The sequence below is a fragment of the Rhincodon typus genome, chromosome 5 (genome assembly GCF_021869965.1).
Source record: "Rhincodon typus isolate 14 chromosome 5, sRhiTyp1.1, whole genome shotgun sequence".
Classification (NCBI taxonomy): domain Eukaryota; kingdom Metazoa; phylum Chordata; class Chondrichthyes; order Orectolobiformes; family Rhincodontidae; genus Rhincodon; species Rhincodon typus.
In genome coordinates, this window is record NC_063336.1 from 100,174,956 (window position 1) to 100,188,485 (window position 13,530).

Sequence of the window (13,530 nt, forward strand, 5' to 3'; positions counted from 1 at the left end):
AGATGATGCCTGATTTGTATGCCATTTCCATTTACACACTTTTTCACTACCTCCTGCAATACTCTTCACAAAGTCTATCACTATCAGTCTTGAGATTTTGTCTGGGCCCACAGTAATATCACTTCATAGTTATTTCACTTCAAGCACATTAATATAATTTGTGCTTTGACAAATAGATCTTCCAATGATAATTGTTGACTTACAGACTTGATGTTTTGTTAGTATTACAAAGGAGTTTCAGCAGACTTTTGAATATTTTGCTATGTTCAAGGTACTAAATAAAAATAAGATATTGGTGATTGCTTAAAACACAAATGAACTTGTAAAATTAACATTGAGTATTCAAATATGTTTTCAGTTGGTTTGCAATTGCAATAGTTTACATATTACTTTTATTGCATGGAATATAAGGAAGCAAAAACTGCATCTACATAGCATCTGTCACTACCTCAGGACATCCTATAGCAAGTGATAAACTTGCCATTATCTAAAATTAGTTTGTGCATAATTTTTACATTAATTTGCAATCTTAATTAAAATTTGTCTTCGGAAGAAGATTAAATTTCCTATGGAAGCTGGCCATTTTGGCCCATTGATTTCACACCGATCCTCTGAAGGGCATCCCAACGAGACTCACACCCCCACTCTATCCCTGTAATCCTGCATTTCCCCTGTCTAATCCACCCAGCCTGTACATCCCTAGATACCATGAGCAATATAGCATGCCCAATCCACCTATCTTGAATATCTTTGGACTGGGAGGAAACCCACGCAGACACAGAGAGAATGTGCAAAATCCAGAGACCCGAGAGTGGAATCGAACCTGAGTCCCTAATGCTGTGAGGCATCGGTTTTAACTACTGAGCTTCTAATCTTAAGGAATGAGATAAGAATAATTAATTTATAAAATTGTAATGTCCCCGAATATTCATTTTAGAAATAATCTCCAAAAGTAATTTGATAAATTATTGTCATTATTAAAATGAGAAAGGAGGAGTTTTGTGCTGCATTGGGTAGCATCCCTGTCTCTGAGCCAAAAGTTCTGAATTCAAGTTCCACTGCAGGATCTGATAGCTGTGAAAGCCAGATTCATAATGAGACTGAACAGGCTGAGATTCAGCTAGTAAATCCCTCCAACGTATATCAGTGTCAGGGGTTAAGAGAAGGAGAAAGTATTAAGCTGTATTACCAAGTCCTAAGGCTCAACGCCTCTCCCCCGAAAACAACCCCACCAAATTCTTTTACCGTGATGGAAGAGGATTGACAAAGGCAGAGAAGTGGAGGTGATCCATATGGATTTCAGTAAGGTGTTCGACGAAGTTTCGCATAGTAGACCGCTTAACAAGGTTAGATCGCGTGGAGTGCAGGGAGAACTAGCCATTTGGATACAAAACTGGCATCAATGTCAGAGACAAAGGGTGATGGTGGAGGGTTGCTTTTCAGACTGGAGGCCTGTGACCAGCAGTGTGCCACAAGGATCGGTGCTGGTCCACTGTTTTTTTCATTTATATAAATGATTTGGATGTGAACATAGGAGGTATGGTTAGTAAGTTTGCAGATTACACCAAAATTGGAGGTGAAGAGGACAGCGAAGTTACATCAGTGTACAGCGGGTCCTTGATCAAATGGGCCGATGGGCTGAGGAGTGGCAGATGGAGTTTAATTTGGATAAATGTGAGATGCAGCATTTTGGAAAGGCAAATCAGGGGAGGACTTATACACTTAATGGTATGGTCCTAGGGAGTGTTGCTGAATAAAAAGACCTTGGGGTGCAGGTTCATAGTTCTTTGACAGTGGAGTCTCAGGTGTACAGGATGGTGAAGAAGGCTGAATGAACTGTGGATGCTGTGAATCAAAAATCCCCAGAACTCTGAGGAAGGGTCACTAGACCCAAAACGTTGACTCTGATTTCTCTTTACAGATGCTGCCAGATCTGCTGAGCTTTTCCAGCAATATCTGTTTTTGATAGTGAAGAAGGTGTTTGGTATGCTTGCCTTTTTTGGTCAGTGCATTGAGTAAAGGAGTTGGGAGGTCACGTTGCAGCTGTACAGGATATTGGTTAGGCCACTTTTGGAATACTGCGTGCAATCCTGGTCTCCCTGTTATGGGAAGGATGTTGTGAAACTTGAAAGGGTTCAGAAAAGATTTCCAAGGATGTTGCCAGGGTTGGAGGATTTGAGCTATAAGGAGAGGCTAAATAGGCTGAGTCTATTTTTTCTGGAGTGTCGGAGACTGAGGGGTGACCTTACAGAAGTTTATAAAATCATGAGGGGCATGGATAGGGTGAGTAGCCAAGGTCTTTTCCCAGGATAGGGGAGTCCAAAACTAGAGGGCACAGGTTTAATGTGAGAGGGGAAAGATTTAAAAGGGACCTAAGGAGCGACTTTTTCAGAGTGTGGTGCACGTATGGAATGAGCTGCCAGAGGAAATGGTGGAGGCTGGTACAGTAACAACATTTAAAAGCATTTGGATGGGTACATGAATAGAAAAGGCTTAGTGTGATATGGGCCAAATGTTGGCAAATGGGACCAGATTAATTTAGGATATCTGGTCAGCACAGGTGAATTGGACCGAAGGGTCTGTTTCCATGCTATACATCTCTATGACCTCTTGGATAGATAGGATTTGAACCCAAATCCTTTAGCTCAGAGACAGGGGCCTCGTTGAAGAAACTCTCCAATTCATTGTATTGCTTTGTCTTTTTCTTCCCATGGGCATGGAATATATTTCCCTTTGGTGTCTATCCAATGCCCTTTGGAAAATTATTTTTGAATTATCTGTTTTCACCAGGAGTCCATGGCTAATCATAGCAACTTGCTGCAGACTTTTCTTTCCTCAAATTCTGCAGGTTCTTTTATCAATTACTTTAAATTTGCATCCTTTGCCTGTAACTCTTCTGCTGCTGAAAACAATTACTTAAATTTTAATCTGTCACAGTCCTCCATAATTTTTAATCTAGCCTTTGAATCCTTTAACCTATTCTGCTTTAAGGGAACCATGCATTTACATGGGATTGAAAAGATGGTGTTTGGATGGATCTTATTGAACATGGCTTCCTGGATGATAGTAATAGTTCTTTGGATTAACAGCTGTTCTTCAAATGTGTGTAAGATGAATCCTAGCTGTTGCTCATCATGAACAATCTGGTAGTTTTTGTTGTGATTATTTTATTTCCTGTAGAGAACTATGGGGCTTGATTGTTTAGTATGGTGGAGAAAAGCCATTGAACAAGGTAAGGAGAAGAAGCTAGAGAACCTTTTGTATCTCTTAGATTTCTTTCATTGAGAATGTTGTATCTGTAGAACAAGGCAACAGCTCTATTTTAATACTTGGAGGACCTTGAATCACATGTATTTCCTTTATGGAGAATCTCGATCCTTTTGAAAAAGGCAGTTTATTTTTTGGAGTTTCCCGGGTGTCTTCTTCTTGATTGTATTCTGAACCTGTGGACATTGCTTGGCTTATCTCAATAGTGTTATATGGAGTTATATATACCACTCCTTCAATCTGTGTGAGTAGATTTTGATTCTTTATCTGCTGGTAGACCTTTGCTAAAATGTATAAATTCTTCACTTCGACTGATTGCTTAACACTTTCATTTGCTCTCAGTGTTTGTTTGACGAAAACAAAACACTTGCTTCCTCAGTTGTATTATTTGAGGGTTGCTTCTTGCTTGTCACTGGTACTGATGATTCTTCCTGGGCAGATAAAGAAATGAAACGTTCTACCTGAATTTGTCACGTCTCAGTACCTGACATTAGAGTTAAATTTACATCACTGTTTGTTCACCAAGCCATGCAGAATTCTACGTTATCTTAGTTGAAAAATTGTCAACAAGATCGCATGGGGTAGGCTATCTGATTGCGTGTATCTTACTAACCTCGCTGATTCTTGTAATTTTAGCCCTCTTCCGGATTGATAGAAATGGAAGATATTTCTGCCAATCAAGTATAGTCACAGGTTTTCACCTTACTGACAGTATGAAACAAAGTTACAATGCCATATAACTAATCTCAATTAATTTTATTTTCTCTTTGGGTTCTGCCATAAATTGACAGAGCCCTATGATATCATCTCCTTGTCATCCTATAAATTTTCCATGACTGAATGTTCCTTGACCAATTATTCCATGCTTAGCTGTTCCTTGACCAGTGGTTTCTTGACTTTAGCTAATTTGACTTCTTCCACCATTTTAAGATAATTTAGGTCAAACCACACACTCATACACAAAAGTGAGAATCCTTGATTCTGAAGTACGTGTATGATCCTTCTGACACCCCTTATGTTACAGGGTTGCTTTTAGCATATCATTGATTTTAAGTATTATACTTCCTGGAATATGTGGGTACACTGCTGTAGGTTGTAAACTGTTTTTTTTCAATTATAGGACACTATTTGATAGACACTTGCTTTTACATAATGCTTAACATTAATGAGATGTCCTTTGACATAAGCAACCTCTTGTCAAAACTTTGGATCTGGATTACTTATTTCCCCTAGGAATACCTTTGGCTTTTCTTCTACTGTAAATTGCTCTAACTCATGACATTATTTGTGTGAGCAGCTGTTTGACTTGTAGCTTTGTGACTGTGTTTGATTGCAGCTCATTTCCTCAAAGTTACATGCTATTTTGCAGATAAAGCATTATATTTTAATAGCTGGGGACTGTTTGTGTTCATGAAATTTCCTTGCTCCACACTATTGACAGTGTCTGTTCTACATGTTGTACTGGTTTCTTGACTGTGGTTTTAAAGATTTTGGACCTTGAGAACTGAATGGATTTTGCTGATCTCATATAATAAGTTTGATCTTCTCTTCTTAGAATTGATCTGTGTTGCTTTGCACTTTTGCTTCACTCATCATCTGAATAGGCTTTTCTGGAGTCTGGTCTTCTTTCGACAGCTGTAAGTCTGACAAAGGCTCATCAACAATTCCAACCTCAATTCTGTCTGGTATGAGTTCCGATTCTAAATCATGAAAGGTAAATTTTCCAATAATCCGTAGAGATCTTTACTTAAATTATCTCAGGAGCTCACCTGATGCTGAACTTTTCCATGAAATCTTGATCTTTCAGGACTTTTTACCATTGAGGCCAAGGTATTGAATGTTCTTAAGAAAGAGATTGATATATTTCTTAGTGCTAAAATAATCGTAGGAAGAAGACAAAACACAAAGTGCACTGCCTAACATCATCAAAACTGGATTCTCATCTCTGCAGCTTGACTTTTTTTTTAACTGTAGGGCCAGGTGAAATGCTAGCAAGGACCATAAAGGTATGTTTCATAATCTATTGTCAGCCATACACAGTTCCACACTGTTGAATTCAGATTGATATTAGCGACTTTTAAGTTTGTCATGGCAGTGATTAGCTAATCATTATCAATGGGGTTTTGTTCGTGTTAACTTTAATTATTTGTGAGCTGTTGAACAGTGAAAGTGGGGTGCATTGATTGAGGCAGGTAACAATTGATTCTGCCTATGAATTTCTTCATCCTGGAGAATCTATCTTCCTTCGTCCTGTAGTCAGAGATAAGGCTGATCAATTTTGGGCCTGTTTAATCTGTGTGACTGGGTTTATTGCCAGTGAAATTGATATTGCTTTTCATTTGGTATTTCCTAAGTTTGTTTGGGATGCCTGTGGCTTCTTCTCTTGCTTGAGTATCATAAAGTTTTTAAGCAATGTATTATGTAATCTGTTGGTATGTAAAGTTTTTTTTTCAGCTGTACTCATGAATGTACTTGAATTTCCCATTTTTACTGCTGATCTATTGCAGATTAATGTTTATAGCACATAGTCAAGCTCTTTGTGATATTTGTTAACTGCATACAATATAAAATCACTCTTTTCAATATTTGATTAATGTTCAATTTGTTTGCAAAATTTGAAATATACTGATTAAAATTTAATGAAGACTGGCAACTTGACATAAGCTGTGTATACCGAGGATGGGTGTTGAGTTATTCACCTTGGTTGAATTTATGTACATGATTGACTACCTTAAACTGTTTCAGTTTTTGGCAGATGTTAGATTGTTACAAATTTCTACTTGCATTGTAATTATGAGTTGTTATCTGCTAATGATGCAGCTTGCAAAAGTAAAGGTTTCAAATTCCTTGGAAAGATGTTCTACTCTTACTGAATGTGAACGTAAAAGCTCGATGATGTTGTTGTAAATTGTGATGTTGGGAACTCTATACAATGAACTTCAACTCAGACTTCTTTGTGGCTTAATATCTCATACAGTGGCGGTGGCACAGTGGTTACCACTGCTGCCTCACAGCACCAGGGACCCAGCCTTGATTCCACCTTCAGGCAACTGTCTATATAGAGTTTGCACATTTTCCCTGTGTCTGTGTGGGTTTCCTCCTACAGCCAATAGATGTGCACAATAGGTGGTTTGGCCAAGCTAAATTGGCCATAGTGTCCAGGGATGTGCAGGCGAGGTGGTTTAGCCACGGGAAACACAGGGTTACAGGGATAGGGTAGTGGGGTGGGTCTAGGTGCGATGCTCTTTGGGGGGTCAGTATGGACTCAATGGGCCAAATGGCTTGCTTCTACATTTGGACTCTATGATAATCATGGTTAAAAATTTCTAAACTGTTAGAAGTATGCATGATTTTTATTTCTGAATGAGGCCCTAGTTTGTCATATATGAAGGCCTGCAAAATTATTGGACACTGCATAATCAGGTTATAGAAACAAGGATTAACACCTGTTTCGTTATTTATTTCTTAAAACTGAAATTTATTTTTCAGTTCAGTATAGGCTAATGATAGAGACAGCAACTGATGTTAACAGAGAGCATTGTTTTCATTAGAAGAAAAACAAAATGCTAAATTTCTTTGCATGTTCCATGTACACACCTTTAAAGGAAATGAAATGTAGGAACACAGCAGGCCAGGCAGCATCAGAGGAGCAGGAAAACTGACGTTTTGGGTCAGGAGCCTTCTTCAGAAATGGGGAGAAGGAAGGGAGCTCTGAAATAAATAGAGAGAGGAGGGGTGGGGCTGGGGAAGGTAGGTGGGATGGCGATAGGTGACTGCAGGTAGGCAGTGGTGGGGGTTGGTCAGTGAGGTATGAGGAGCGGATAGGTTGGAGAGGAGATGGGCAGGTTGTGTCAGGTCAAGGAGGCGGGGATGAGAGGGAGGGTTGGTCATGGAATGAGGCCGGTGTGGGGGGAGATTTTGAAACTAGTAAAGTCCACATTGAGACCATTGGATTGTAGGCTCCCAAGGCGGAATATGAGGTGCTGTTCCTCCAGTTTCCGGTTGGCGTTGTGACACTGGACTCCTCTGTTAATTGTTAATTAATTGTTAATCTGGAGAGGTTTTAGAAAAGATTTACCAGGATGTTACTGAGAACGGAGGGTTTGAGATCCAGAAATAGACTGGAAAGACTGGGACTGTTTTCACTAGAGCATAGGAGGTTGAGGGGTGCCCAGGGAAGCAGCCCCTGGAGCAGTGCACAGGCAGCGAGTCGTGGACAGAGACCGGTGTGAGGGGACAATCCTTATTTTAGAACACTGTAATGTTAACCCCTGAATATACCCCTTAATATATTCCTATTTTTAACTTATTTTCAAATCTGTAATTAAGCAATTACTTTTATCCCAAGAATTGTACCTAGGAACTTGTACCTGGGATGTCGCTGTAAGAAGGCAGACACTATAAAAGTTTTTCACTGTACTTCTACAATAGGGTGCACATGACAATAAAAGAATATTGCATTGTATTGCATTATAGAAGTTTATATGAACTGCTAGAGCAAGTGGCTGATACAGATATAGTTACAATGTTTAAAAGACATTTGGATAAGTTCATAAATAGGAAAGGTTTGGAGGGATACAGGCAGGTGGGACTAGTTTAGCTTGGGAAAGTGGTTGGCATGGACTTGTTGGACTGCAGGGTCTGTTTCCATCCCGTATGACTCTAAGACTTTGGTTATTTGATTGTAGGCTGGGATATCAAGTTAATTTTATTTTATCATCTCTAGTGTAATATAAAAACTTCTATTTTGAGGAACTATGTAAATTATGTGGTAATAAATGACTTTTTTTTACATGAAGAGGGGAATTCATTTACCACAACAGCCATGGTAAATCTTCCACTCTCACCAGGTTGTTTGAAGTACAATATAATATTGGCTCTGTTGTTAGTTACTGCAGCTATGCTGATTGAAAAATAAAGTTAGATGGCATGAAATTAGTTACCTTGGAGAAGGCGGATAGCTTGTAGTAAAAAATAGTTTACATTTTTGTTTGAGACAGGATCATCATGTTACAACTTGTAGGTGTTAAGTAATACAAGTTATATTAATTTTTCAGAAATCTTGGAGACCTGTTTGTAGCTGTAACTTTGTATTTGGTGACTACAAACTGATTGCAGATGATAATGATTTTCTGTTTGACCGAATAATGATAGATATAAGGCACATATATAAATTAAACTAATAACCTGTAATTCTGGCAGACATACCCTTTTATATATAACTGAGGTGAGAGGGGGAAGATTTAAAAAGGACCTGTGGGGTAATTTTTTCACGCAGACGGAATGGAACCAGCTGCCAGAGGAAGTGGTGGAGGCTGGTACAATTACAACATTTGAAAGGCATCTGGATGTGCATATGAATAGGAAGGGTGTAGAGGAATATGGGTCAAATACTGACAAATGGGATTAGGTAAGACTGGGGTATGGGGTCGGCACAGATGAGTTGGACTGAGGGGTCTGTTTCCATACTGTATGGCTCCATGACTCTATGATATGAGGAGAAAGTGGGAACAGGACATTGAGTTGGATGATCAGCTGTGATCATGTTGAATGACGGAGCAGACTAGCAGGGCCGAATGGCTGACTCCTGTTCCTATATTCTGTGCCTAGCTGTTTATTTGTTCTGAGAATAAAGTAGTTGTAAAAGGCTTTTAGAATTCATCAATAGTGTCTGTTACTTCTATGACACACTGCAAAGTTTACATATCATCAGCTTATACTTCCAATTGTAGGCAAAATTGAACTTAATGGTTGAGCTTTTGACTTGGTACCTAGGTTTGAAACAGTTATGGAAATGTAGAATTATTTTCTCCAAATCCTGCATTCTATTTGGCCAATGTCTGCAGTTAAATCTTCCTGACACTACTATTTTTGCTGAAACAACTCCCTAATTTGATTATTTATTTCCCTTCATTCAAAGGCTTTTAATTCTGCAATTGAGGAATGTTGCTAATATGTATTGTGTATTGGCAACTTTTGCTTGTTTGGTGAAATGTCATTTATGAGTAAAATTGAGGCTTCCCATCATTTATGAGTAAAATGGATAACTTCTGTCTTTTCTGTGGTTCTCCACATAAAACTTACTAACTACAGCCTTTGGAAATGATTCCCATTTCTTCATATTCTTCCCATTACCTCGCATATCACCCCACTCGCCTCTATATTCAACGTATCATTCTCTGCCACTTCCGCCACCTGCAATCTGACCCCACAACCAAGGATATATTTCCCTCCCCACCCCTATCTGCCTTCCATAGGGACCACTCTCTCTGTGACTCCCTCGTCCACTCCTCACTCCCCACTAGCCCCACCACCCCTGGCACCATTTCCTGCAACCACAGGAGGTGCTACACCTGCCCGTACACCTCCCCCCTCACCTCCATCTAAGGCACCAAACTAACCTTTCACATTAAACAGATGTTCACCTGCACATCTGTCAATGTGGCCTATTACATCCGCTGCTCCCGTTGTGGCCTCCTCTACATCGGTGAGACCAAGTGGGCGCTCGGAGACCGCTTTGTAGAGCACCTGCGCTCTGTTTGCAACAAACAACAACACCTTCCAGTCACAAACCATTTCAACTCCCCCTCCCACTCCCTGGGTGACATGTCCATCCTGGGCCTCCTCCAGTATCACAATGACGCCACCCGGAAACTGGAGGAGCAGCACCTCATATTCCGCCTCGGGAGCCTACAGCCCAATGGTCTCAATATGGACTTTACCAGTTTCAAAATCTCCCCACCCCCAGCCTCATCCCATGACCAACCCTCCCTCTCATCCCCGCCTCCTTGACCTGACACAACCTGTTCATCTTCTCTCCCACCTATGCGCTCCTACCACCTCACTGACTAATCCCCACCACTGCCTACCTGCACTCACCTATCACCATCCCACCTACCTTCCTCAGCCCCGCGCCCCCTCTCTCTATTTATTTTGAAGCTCCCTTCCCCCTCCCCCATTTCTGAAGAAGGGTCCCGACCCGAAACATCAACTTTCCTGCTCTCCTGATGCTGTCTGGCCTGCTGTGCTCCTCCAGCTCCACACTGTGTTATCTCTATTCCCATTTCTTTACTGGCTTTACTCAGAATCACAGTTATTGCACACAAAGAGGCCACTCAGCCCATTGTGCTTGCACTGGCTCTTCAGAAAAGCATCATTACTGAATGCCAATCTCCTGTTTTGTCCCCAGATGCTTGCACACTATTCCTATCCAAAATTGCAATCAGTGCCCTTTAGAATGCCTAATTCAAATGCCTCCCCTCCATTGCAAGGCAGTGCACTCCATACCAATCTACTGACTGTGTGAAAAGAGATTTTTCTCACATCACACTTGCTTCATCTACACATCACTTTAAATTTATGCTTCTCGATCTTGTTCCCTTTACAAGTGGGAACAGCTTTTCCTTATTTACTCAACCCAGGCTGCTCATGATTTTGAATGAATACTACTTTTTGTAGATGAATCCCATTTCTTTAACACTTCCTAGATGATTCCTAACCCCCACTGGCAAAGTGTTAACTTTTCTCACAGTGTCTCCAATATTGATTTGCTCTCTGGCTGAACTTTGTCTTGGAGTCATGCCGACAATCATTGGCAGCTGATGCAGTTTGTAACTACCTAGTGTTATTATAATAGTAAAAAGTGGTAATTCCACAATTTTTTAAACATCTATCATCAAGTTTTCAAAATGTGGGACTTTTTCATGGGATAAAGTGAATCTAAGAAGGAAAAGCACTGACTTAAGATGGCTACAGTGAGGAACCAATTGAGCCAGTTTGTGAAACGTTTAGGAATCAGTCAGAAATGAATATGTCATCAAAATGATTGAAATCAGTTATTCAGAATTGTGTTTCCTGTTTGATTTATACCTATCATCTGCAGATTATTCAGCTTGGAAAAAAAACCATGAAGCCTGACAGGGGAATATACAAGGGAACTGCATTTCAGGGAACAACATTTAAGCAGAGAAAGAGGAGAAAATGGATCCATAACAGTAGAACTGGAAGACTTGATCTTATATAGATCACGTTTTATTTTGGACTGCGAACTGAAAAAGTGGCAAAAGAAATGCTGCTTCATACCACAGGACTGTGGAATAAGATGTTGTAGTTTTGAAAAAAATAAATTACTGGAACTCATTTTGTGTTGTATCTACAGGATGGCTGTTAGGACTGCCCATTACTGATTGGCACAAAATAGCTGATGGCTGCCCATGGCTAATGCAGCAGAACATGTCTGACAATAGTCAGAGCACTTGGGAAAATATTTGCTTAATGTAGTCTTCACAAGTAGGACAATAGTAGCTCTGTTTAATCAAGGTTATAGAATGTGCAGCTGCAATTTCTTACATTGGCTAAGAACATTTCACACTAATTAGTTGTTTCTCTTAAATTATTTAATTAATTGTTACAGTATAGGTTTTAGTTAAGATTCTTTAGATAAACATAGATATAGATTCCGAAATAGTTATAGATCCACATATATGCAAAAGCATCACCAAAGGAATTCGAGGAAAAGATTGAAACCAGTTTCAGACAGTAAAAGCAACCTCCGTATCATTACAGGAGGAATGAATCATAAGTACAGAGATTAGCAGACATTGGAATATGAATTGAATGAGCACATTAAAACACAGCTTATTAGTTAAAGAATTCTAACATGAGGTATAATCACATGACTTGATTTCAATTGATGAAAAAGCAATATGCTTTTGTATTTTCTGTAATGAGGAATTTAAAAAGTCCTGAAATAATAGGCAAGTGTCTAATTAATTGGCACTTAACATGGTGCAGTTGGCAATGTTACTTGAACACAGTACCCATTGTGAAAAGCCTCAAGAGGAAAGATAAGAAAGTCTGGGAAAACATTATGCAGGAAAAAGGGTGAACCACAAGCCTGTACATCTCATTGTTGTTCAGTGATATGATTAGCTTAATTAGAAAAAAATTGAGGCAAGCTTGAACTATGTAAGATGCTGTATGAGAGAGCCAACAACAGAGGAATAACTTAGTGTCATTGACCAATAGCAATCAAAGGGGGGGGGGGGGGGGGGGGTGGGGGGGGGATGTGGCATGTGTGCTCTAAGTTTAAACTGTATAGGACATTCTGAAGCTTTTTGTGTGCCTTTTTGCTATGCTGTAACTGCTGTGTAAGCCACAATAAATATCACCTGAAATTGACCTGTGACTCAGATGCTCATTGAAAATATGAGATCTAGCACTGGTCTTATTTCAGCAGCGGAGGAGGATGTTAGACACTGCAGCTCTAACTGGTGTGTGTCCATGGGCAGTTTTGTTCAGTGGCAGACTTTTCATTGGTTTCACAGCCAGGACCAATTGTGTGGGTTGAGGCGTACTAGGCATTGTAACAACTTCCTGATTTGTTCCTGGGTGAGTCGCTACAGTTTGACGTTTGGAAAATACAATAGAAACAATCAGCCTGTGAAAGAAAAGACATCTCTCTCTCTCTGTTTCTCTCTAACTTCTGTGATCCTTACAACCAACTGAATCAGTTGAACCTCAAAAACAATTTCTTGACTTGGCTCTTGTTCCTTTTGCCTTTTTGAGGCCTGCTGTGGTTCTTGCAGAGTGCTAGACATTGTTTACATGGACTTTAGTAAAGCCTTTGACAAGATTTTGCAGAGTAGACTAAATAGTAAAGTTAGATCACATGGGATTCAGGGTGAGCTTGCCAATTGGATACAAAATTGGCTTGACAGTAGGAGATAGAGGATGGTGGTGGGGTTTTGTTTTTCAGACTGGAGACCTGGGAACAGTGAAGTTCCATAGGGATCGGGACCAGGTCCACTTTTGTTTGTCATTTACATAAATTGATTTGGATATAGAATATAGGAGGCACAGTTGGTAAGTTTGCAAATGACACCATAATTGGTGATATAGTGGACAGTGAGGAAGGTGATCTAAGATTATAAACAGGTCTTGATCAATTGGGTCAATGGGCTGAGAAGTGGCAGATGGAGTTTAATTTGGATAAACGCAAGGTTTGGTAAAACAAACAAGGGCAGGATTTATACAATTAATGGTAGGGACTTGGGTAGTGTTGTATAATAGAGAGACAAAGGTGTTCAGGTACATAATTCTTTGAAATTTGCATCACAGGTAGAGATGGTGGTTAAGAAAGTGTTTAGCACGCTTGTCTTCATTGCTCAGACTTTTGACTATAGGAGTTCAGATGTCATTTGAGGTTGCACTGGAAAATGGTGAGGCCTCTTCTGGAGTACTGTGTGCAGTTCTGGCTGCCCT